Source organism: Phoca vitulina, unplaced genomic scaffold (genome assembly GCF_004348235.1).
Source record: "Phoca vitulina isolate PV1807 unplaced genomic scaffold, GSC_HSeal_1.0 scaffold48, whole genome shotgun sequence".
In the NCBI taxonomy this organism is placed as follows: Eukaryota; Metazoa; Chordata; class Mammalia; order Carnivora; family Phocidae; genus Phoca; species Phoca vitulina.
Genome location: NW_022589751.1, coordinates 1,997,477 through 2,007,526, shown reverse-complemented (window position 1 = coordinate 2,007,526; position 10,050 = coordinate 1,997,477). Strand labels below are relative to the sequence as shown.

Genomic DNA, 10,050 nt, shown 5'->3' with positions numbered 1-10,050 from the left:
AAAAGCTGCTTGGTTTAAACTGGATCTTACAGACCTCAGTCTAGTGCAATCATCCAATTGTTTTCTAAAGAATATACATTTGAAATCATGAAGACCGAAAAACTGCTTTTTAAAAGTCACTTGTTCTGAATCTTATGTCAGAGACAGTAAAGGGGGGGGAAAAAAACCATACCAAGTCATCCAGGCAGTTAACCAGCAATTTTAATTCAAACTCTCCTTTAGTGTTTTCAGAGAATGGCCTTGAAAATGATCCTCATTATTAATAGCATTTATGTTAAATCATATAAACCTATTTTTCAAGACTCAGAGAGATCTAAATTGCATCTCGACAACATGTGATTATACCCAGGCATTTTCACAACTTACCTCTCGAAACACCTGAGGAAAGAAGGTGATTTCTCAGCCTTCTTGGAACGCTGCACTGTACCAAGAAGCCGCAAGCAAAAGCTGAGCCCCGCACCGTGCCCGGGGGTGCGGGGCAGCCTTATCTGGCGCGAGAAGTCACATGTGTTCTATCAGACATGGGCTCCTTTAAGTGTAGCCCCTTGCAAATCAAACACAAATTCATTCTTGTGGTTCTTTCTTGACTAAAAATGTTGGATCGTGAGTGTTTCCATTTGGCTTTTTATGGATCTTACAAATCAGTCTGTATTGTTCACAAAATAATGACTTTTCCAAAGACTTTCTGATGCAGGAATGCTATAAAAAGTGGAATTGCCCAAGATGAACAGGATAATGCCCTGTTCCTTAATGGACTCCCACAGGCCCCCTCTACTGGGGCGATGAACTAGGGCAAGAAGTCTTGCGGAAATTTCTGTGGGGCCTCAGCTCGTCCGCTCCCGATTGTCCAAAAGAGGTAGATGTTGTTTTACCCTCATTCCTTGGTGGCACAAACATGACCCCCTGGGGTCACCAGAGTGCAAAACCAGATTCTCTCCCTTTATTCACTGTGTCCCCTTGGACGGGTATTGAGCCTTCCTGAGTCTGTTTTCTCACCTGAATCTGGCAGAAAGGGGTGGGGGGGAGGAATCATATACCAGATATTGATTAAACACTACCCATTCCAGACAGAGTCAAGATCTTAAGGGAACAGAAACAGTCTTAATGAGTCTCCTCCCTCAAGGAGCTCATGATAAAGAAGCGAAACCTACAGCTTGCCAGAGAGTAGAATGTGTGAGCCAGTGAGGAGCATTTTAGTTAGGGGACCAGGAAAGACCTTGAAGAGAAGGTGATTTGTGAAGAAAGACCTGAAGAAGGCGAAGGAACATGTCATGTGGACATGTGGGGGAAGAGCCTTCCAGGCTGAGGTGACAACAAGGGCAAAGGCCCTGTGATGGGAGTGGGCCTTTGCAGGAAAAAGAGTATCACCAGAGCAGAGAGCAGGAGGGCGAGTAGGAGGAGATGAGGTCAGAGAGACAATAAAGGGGGCAAGATCATCTAGGAAAAGAGTTAACTAACTATAGCCTAGGGTCATATGTGACCCGCCACCTGTTTTTGTAAACAGTTTTCTCAGAGCCACAGCCATGCCCTTTGGTTTACACATCGTCTATGGATGCTTTCAAACTACAATAGCAGAGTTAAGTAGTTGCAACACAGACCATTTAGCCCACTAGGCCAAAATATTTGCTATCTGGCCCTTTATAGAAAACACGAATCTCTGGCTTAAACAAATAGGGGTTTATTTTTTTCCATGATGAGTCTAGAGTAGGTAGTGCAAGAGCCCCATGATGTTAATAAGACCCAGATTCTTTTTATCTTTATGGTCCACTAGCCTTAGCATGTGGACATGTTTTATCATGATCTCAAAATAGCTGCCAGTGTTCCAGAAATTACACATGATATCCACATTTGAGACAGAACGGGATATCTGTTCTTTCTATCAGGAAAGAAAAATTTGACTTCACCCCACCCCCAGCACATTTTTGCCTATCTCTTCACCCAGAAGTGGGTCATATGGCCCTGCTAGCTTCAAAGGAAGCTGGGAAAGCCATGAAAAGGATCGTCGAGATTGACTTAGACAGTGGCTTTCAGACGTTTTTGACCATAGCCCACAGTGAGAAACACATTTCATATCAGCCTAATGCATGTAACTGAAACATGAATAATGCAAAGAAAAGTTTCATAAGACACAACTTATACTTACTTTGTGTGCTGTAAACTGATATTTCCTCTTCCATTATTTTTTAAATACAAGTCACATCATCTACTGACTTAATTTCATGACCTACTGTTGGGTTGTTGCAAGTGCCATAGGAAAAATGCAAGTGGTCACTAGGGACTGGCATGGTGCTGGCTCTCCCTCTCTCTCTCAACTTTTTTCCTCTTATTTTTTTTTTAACGATTTTATTTATTTGGGAGCACAAGAGAGAAACAGAACGAGCAAGGGGGAGGAACAGAGGGAGAGGGAGAAGCAGATTCCCCACTGAGCAGGGAGCCTGATGTGGGGCTTGATCCCAAGACCCTGAGATCATGACCTGAGCCAAAGGCACATGCATAACAAACTGAGCCACCCAGCCGCCCCAACTTTTTTCCTTTTCTGTTCCTTTCCTTCCTTTCTCTCTTTTTTCCAAAGGAGAAAGTGGATAATGGATTGGCAACTAACAAAATCCACAACACCCACCATAAGTGAGCTGGGGACCAAATACAGTTTCATTGAAAACTGAAGGAAAAGGTGATCCTCCTTCTGAAGGAACTAAGGACCCTGATGATGGACACTTGTGTTCCATGTAAAATCCAGGTGGAAATATCCATTCCCTGGGGGTGTTGAGGGGATTGTGTGGGATCCCCGATGTATTGCACTAGCACAGTGCATGACACACAGTGGGAGTGCAAGACACATTAGTTTGCTTCCTCAAACACAATCATCACTCCAGGCTAGTCCTGGCCCCAGACATAGCATCAACTAGGTAAGAGAGAATGATTCATTCTCAAGTGCTGGAAAGCCCCAGGGAAATTGTATGTTACCCTGGTGCTATGTTTATTTACCCTACTGGGCATAGAATGAATACTCAGAGGTTGAGGGCTATGTTGAATTTTGCCCACTGTTTCTGAAAAACTTTCAGAAGCACCAGTTACTGGCCTCAGCTTTGATGACCAGAACTTTGGGCTGTGCAGGAGTGGGGGTCGCTGACCACAGGGGAGCCCTGAGCTGGCCAAGGATGGGTCATTCTTCACAGATTCATGCAAAGGCAAAGTTGAAGAATCTCTGGTCATCTTTAGTCCCCTCGCTTTTGCAGGTGGGGAAATTGAGGCAATTGCAACATGGCAAGGTCATGCAGGAAATAGACAGCAGAGCCCAATCTCTTGACCCCAAATCCCCCAGCCCTGACAACAATGATTAGCACAGCCCCTCTCAAGAGGGGGTCAGGGGCCCATAAACTCAAATCCCAGGCTGATTTTACCTGCATTTTTCTAGAAGGTACATACCAGGTTCTAAAATGGCCATCTGTTTCTACAAAGATTAAGAACCACAGATCGAATGACACTAAAGTGATTTGTGTTGAGAGTAGGGGAGAAGAGATCCAAAGGTCAGGACTAGGGATGGTGATATAAAACAGAAACTGCAAATGTTTCCATCAGCCCTTTCCCCATCCCCCACCCCACCCCCGCCACCCCCATACCCCAGAAACTGAACTGTCTGAGCTCCCCAAAAGGCCTGTGGGCTTCAGTCCCCTCTGCCTCGGTCGGTGCAGGCAAATCCTCATTCAGCTGGCGGTGACTGGAAGAGAAGTTTATCTCCTCTTTACCATCGGATCCGATTTCTTAAACGCGGTGGAGCTCTGAGAGGCCACGCCAATCAAACAGCAGGACCACACACAGGTGCCCCGTGAGCAAAAAAGATAACGGATAACGTCCTCCCCAGCGCACACTAGTAATTTCGGCGCCCACTCAGCGGCCTTTGTTGGAAGCCCAAGGGTCCTGGCCACCCAAGGGTCCCGGACTCCGCCCACACCCCGAACCCTCCAGGCAGAGTCTGGGCTGCTTCCTCCAAGCGTCTCCGGGCGCCCTCGTCATGGTGCGAGGACACATCTAGGGTCTGACTCCCCAACCATCCCTGCCGCCCCTCGGGCACCACCCGGAGCCCACCCTCCGCGGTGTGCCGGGGGCGGGGCGGGGCGGGACGGACGGGGCGGCTCCATTGGCCTGCGCGAGACGAGGGGCGGGGAGGAGGCGGGGAGGGGCGGGGCGGAGAGGGACAGATGGGGCGGGCCATTGGCCAGTGCCGGGCGAGGGGCGGGGAGGGGCGGGGAGGGGCGGGCCCTACGCGCCAAGCCCGGAGGACCTGGGGCTTTAGGCGCTGCGGACACAGCTCGGGTGCCGGCGAGGGCACAGCATGGGCAGAGGCTTCTGGACTGCGCGATGAGCGGAGGGTGAGTGATGCACAGGCAGGAGTTTGGGGGCGTCCGGGAAGCACCGTCTCCTCCTGTCCCCGAGCCCGAAACCGCCCCCAGCCGTGGACTCTGGAGCTCGGGCACCGGTGCCCCTTGGCTGCCGCGTGCAGAGTTCCCTCCCCCTGCCAGCCTGGCGCAGCCCGGGCCTCATGCCCACTGCTGAGAGCGGACACTGCGCCAGGCACCTTCTCCAGGGGGAAGGCACTTCAAGAGCTCGAACCTGGGCAGGATAGGTGAGAGCGGCCGCAGGCTACACCTTTGCTCACCTTGTCTCTTGTCTTAGGCATTGATCTTAGTTGGGGGGAGAGGCTCAAAGAGGCTCTGACACAACTCTCAGATTTCACAGATGGAAAACCGGCGCCGAGACAATAGCAGAAGGTAGCAGAAGGAGGGGCTTGCCTCACCATGCTATTTATAAAGGATTTGCCTGGTTCCCAGACCTGTGCAAAGGGCGGTAGCACAATATGGCACCTACTTCCCACAGCCCTGATATTTTCATTATCCCCATTATCAGATGAGAAAACTGAGGCTTACAGAGCTATGGAATTGTCCAGTTTCACCCAGTGGTGGAGTCAGGATTTGAACTCAGACTTTGTTGTGCCAGGTCTCATTCATTTCACCCACTGACTTCAGAGTTCACCCTGCCTGCCATCCTGCCCTCCCCCCCACCCCCCATGCTCCTGACTCTGATTCTGGAGAGATGCTTCAGAGTTTTGACAACCTGACACAGCCCTGTGGGAGGGAGGGCCCCCTCTCACACACCATCAGTGCAAGGCCAGTGCTGGCCGGTGCTTTCTTAAAACACTGTAAGGAGATCTTTAGTAATCTCACTTCATAAACAAATAAAGTTGCAGCAAATGGGGCTGGGATTCTGGAATTTGAACCCAAGCAGGTTAGACTCCAAAACCACACACTTAGACTAGCTGAAGAAACCCTTACTAGCTTCTCTGTAGTTTTAAACTGCTCAGGGGGCAACCAAGCTTTGTTGCCAGTAGCCATGATTTAAAAAAAAAAAAAATGCAGTAAATTGGTAGAACTAACAGGTGAACCTGCTCCCCAGTATAATTCCTGAGCTATGGCCACCAGGATGGGAGGTGCTAGAGGGAGGAAGGGAGGAAGGAGAGACTGGGGGAGCGAGAGGAGAGGAAGGGGGAGGAGACAAGGGGAAGGGAAAGAAGGGAAGACGATGGAACGCATTAAACTTAGGTCAAAAAATTTCTGTCTGGAAGTTGTAATGGGTTGTGTTTCAGCACTTTGTCAGTGGCAAAGTGTATTTTCAGTAGTTCTTGTCATAATTCTCTGTGTGTGTGGTGCTGGTGGTTCAAGACTTGACAGTGAAAGTGAGGTTGAGGCCACAGATTAGACAGCCCCTGTGAAAGTGGGAAGGGAGGCCCTGTTTCCACCCTGAGACTCCAATGGGTGGCCTGGAGGTGGAGAACAGAGTGAAGGTCCAGGGCCCCCCCCCTGGGTCAAGGTCAGCTGGACAATGCCAGAGAACTAAGGCAGGAGCAGAACTCATCATGTCGCAGTTCAGATCCTGTCAATGCAACGCCTAACAGGGAGACCCTGACTAGGAGGTCTTCCAGAAGGCACTCTGGACTAGGCCCCAGGGGACCTGGGCCCTGGTTTGGAGAGTAAACTCAGCCATATGTCCTTGCTCACAGCCACTCTAGCTGGGAGGACTGCCCTCCTCTTTGAGTCACACATCCCCATCTCCAGAACCCCGCTATCTCTTCCGACCCCCGTTGCAACCTGTCTTGGGAGCCTCGGCTTATTATGGGTGAGCTCCATGTGAGGCCCATCTTACAGCAGTCAGCGATTCAGCTAATGAGGAACCTGAGGTTCAGAGAGAGAAAGGGACTTGGCCTAAGGTCACACAGCTGACGAATCACAGAGCAGAGCTTTAAACCCAGATCCTTGTGAAGGCTGGGTGGTTATCTGGTCACAGAGTACACTGAAGGAAATATTTTGGAATTGCTTTAAAGTAAATTAAGATCAAATAGGAAGTGGCTGTTCTTCCCAGAGCTTCTTCTCTTATTAAAGGGGAACTTACAGTTTGCTCAGTTTTCTTTTCTGGCTGCCTGACCTCGTTCCCCAGGATGCACTGCTGAGGGAAGGATTAGGAACCTCTTCCGCTTGCCCCGCCTGACTCTGGGGCGGTGGGAGCAGGGAGCTCATGCAGCCCCATAGCTGCAGAGCTGGGAAGAGCCCTGAAGACATTCTGGACCAGCCGCCCGTACAATCCTGGCTAAACTGAGGCCCAAGGGACAGCACAACATGCTGGAGTCACACGCCAGGTGCATGCGGCAGCAAAACCCACACCCAGACTTCTCTCTGGGAGGCCCCTTTGCCTCCTGTCTCTCACTGTGACACGTTTCAGCAGAAGTTCTTAACCTGGGATCTGGGGATCCAGGGGCACATGAATAGGGGCTTCCTGAGGCCCCTGCAGTGGTATACAAATTTGGTGTATGCATACTTGCACACTCATGCACATATGTGCATTTTCCCGGGGAGCGTGTGTTACGCTTTCAAGAGATTCCAAAGGGCTCTGTGGCCCAGAAGATTCTGAGCCACACGATGTCTCACAAGAAAGCACCCCCAGCAACTGCACTTGGCCCACAGGCCTGGTGCGGTAGACAGCAGAGGTGGGGGCAGCCACGGAGAGCCCCTGGTGCAGCCCTGCAGCTGCTGGCTCGGAGGGCTTGCCCCCCAGACTGCCCCCACCCCTGGCCCCAGGCACTCAGGATCTTGGTCATTCGGAGCACCTGTTTGGCCCAAAAAGCATGGCTGAGAGGATTCCTGTTTGCATGGATCCCGACTTCCAGAGGGAAGAGGTGAGCCTGGTTTTGGCAGGAAGGGCCCCTCCGGCCTCTGGTGTGTATGAGAGAGGGAGCGGGAGGGAGCCTCAGGTTGCCGTGCCTTGGAAAGCAAGAGCAGAAACCAGAAATCCTGCCGCAGGGGCCTGGATGAGGCGCTGCCTCCGAGCTAGGGCTGTCTGGAAGATGCGAGCAAGGCCAGCCTGCTCGGGTGCGGAGGGCCAAGCTCTTCAGAGGAAGGGCACCAGGGTCAGGGAGGCCTGGGTGCCAGGATGGGCTCAGGGAGACCTGTGGGTGGGAGCCCAGGACCCTGGAGGTGGGGAGGACGCAGCAAAGGCGAGTTGGGGTCCGGGAGTCAGCCCAGGAGAAGGCAGTGGTGGAGGTGGCTGGCGGCCCTGCAGTCACCTCTCCTGCTCTCCCTCAGCCACCATCACCTCCATCTGGCCCGCGCACAGTGTCCCCCGGGTCCTCCTTCCTAGCTACCGTGCTGAGGCAGGGAGGGGCGTGGCTGAGCCCAAGGCAGATGGTGGCAGAGGGAGGGGGACGGCCGTTGGAACTGGAGAGTGGGGGAAGGACGGCCGTGTGGAGGGGCAGGGGCAGCAGCTGCTGAGTCGCTGCCTGCCATCCGCACCCCAACAACGGGCTTTCTCAGTGAACATGTGCTGCTGAGGGGCTGCCTGTGTCCAGCCAGGCCCCCTCTCAGAGGCAGCTGGGACCGGCACCAAGCCCTGCAGCTTCCTCTCTGGCTAAGGCTCCTGCCATTTGCTGGCTCACAGGTGCCGGAGGGGGGCTGGGGGGGGGCTTTAAGGCTCCTTGTTTTCAGTGCCTCCTGCTGCCCAGCCCCCCCTCCCCGGCTGGCCTTTGGAAGTTGTGGTCATGGGCTTCGGAGCAGGGACCTTAGGCTCTCGGGAATGCCAGGCTGTGGCCCTGCACCTGCCCTCTCTCTCAGCCTCCTGCCTCCTTCCAGTCGAAGCAGCCTGGGTCTGAGGCTCCCAGCTGGGCCCCACCGCTCTGTCCTCCTTTCTTTCCCTTCCCATGTCACTTTATTTACACATTCGATTTTAATCATGCCTAAAGAAGAAAATAAGCATCATAATTTTATAAAGTATTAGAGGTTACCAGATCTCACAGACATCCCCAGAACATTTAAATTTGGATATTGATGCATTTGCCATTTTGCCAAGTGAGGACAATGACCATCTATTTTCGCCATCATTGTATGAAAAGAGAGGGCATTGTAAGAGGAAAAAGTAGGCAGCACAGAGTCCCGAAAGAAAAGGCTTTCAAATGCACTCAGTTCGGCTTCATGAATACCCCACTCCCTTAGCCTTTTTCTCCTTTGCCCCTGGCCAGCAGGATTGGGCTGCGGTCGTGACCCGAGGAGCCACAAAGCTGCCTTCTTCTGTGATAACCGGCTCCATGACCACAAACAAGGTCAATATGGGCCAAGCCTCGCAGTTGTAAAGGCTTCAGTGTCCTTTGTCCCAAATCAAAGGCCAGGGACAATGGCCAAGGCAGGCTGTGGTGCTGGCTGTCCTTAGCAGCCCCCCTGCACGGCTGGCCGAGCAGCCGCTGAAGTGGAAAGCAAGAACAGTTCACTGCCTGTTCACTGGGGACAGGTAACCATGGCTGGCACGTCGCCCTGGGGCCACTTGTCTGGGGACAAGGAGCCCTGGCTGCAGTCTGAGTCCTCTAGTTGGGAACAGAGCCTCCTCCCGCCCTGGGAGAAAACACTGAGGCCTGAGCTGTGTGCCCGGGGGCCGGGGGAGGGGAGCAGGCCGGGACAAAGAGGGCTGGCCTCCCAGAGCTGCAGGGTTTGGCCTGCCCAGCTGCATCTGTCACTCTGGGTTTTGGACTGCGCCTGGGTGGCAGGCCGGCTCCAGCGCATGCTCTCCCCCACTCCAGCTTCAACCAAAGTAGCCTTGCTTTAATCTGTTTGTGCATTGGGCTTCTGCCTTTACAAATAAGATTGTCTGTTTTATTAAAGGTTGAAAAGCATTCCATTAGAGATTGTCCAAGGCCCTGTCCAGTGCACAGGGAGAGTGAATGTTTAAGGGAGTTTCAGAAGCACGTTCTGAACAGAGGGATCTCTGTTTGCTTTCTTCCTGGGGGGTTCCTCTCTCTCTCTCTCTCTCTCTGTCCCTCCCTCCCTTTCTCTCTCCCTGCCTTGCAGCTCTCTCATTCAGCAGTTCTCTCTAGGGTGCCCCTGCGTCACACATGCACCTCACTTTAGAACTCTACAAGACACAGGGATTATCAAAATGGTGAGAAAAGCATCTCAAGTTCAGTCTGCTAAAGGAGGCACAAATGCACAGTGTTCAGATTTGGAGTGGAAGTCTGTGAGTGACCCCCAAGTTTAGCTCTGGAACTCAGGGAGGTGGAGATGTTGTCTACTTGGGGGGGAAGGGTGGACATGTGAGAATCAGAGAGACAGAAGATGAATGTCAGAAGACACAGAAATGTGTGATTCTCTCAAAGAGACTGTTTTTCCAGGGGGCCAAGGTTCCTACCCCATAAGGCTCAGACCCAGCCCAACCAGTTGGGAGAGACCCCCTTTGCTGAAGTGTCCCCTTCGTTGCCTCCCCGAAGCCTTGCTCACTCATCTTCTGCACTCCCCAGGGATGGCATGCCCCATTCTCCATCTCTGCCAAGTTAAGCTATTTACTCTCTGGGTCACCTTCTCCTTTCTCCTTTCACTTGACCATCTATAATCCTAGACCATTCTTTTTTTTAAATTTTTTTAAATTAACATATAATGTACTATTTGTTTCAGGGGTACAGGTCCATGATTCATCAGTCTTATATAATTCACAGCGCTCACCATAGCACATACCCTCCCCCAT

At 52.0% G+C, this 10,050-nt stretch overlaps 1 protein-coding gene across 3 annotated transcripts in view; it reads left to right on the top strand.

Annotated features, from left to right (window-relative positions):
- Window positions 1–4,283: 4,283 nt before the first annotated feature.
- The window catches only part of RASSF4 (Ras association domain family member 4), a 35,024-nt gene continuing 29,257 nt past the window's right edge, over window positions 4,284–10,050 (top strand). For all 3 annotated transcript variants that reach the window (XR_004302693.1, XM_032432439.1, XM_032432438.1), the window contains exon 1: window positions 4,284–4,370. The gene's annotated coding sequence lies outside the window, so the exon portion shown is untranslated. The remainder of the gene's footprint in view (window positions 4,371–10,050) is intronic.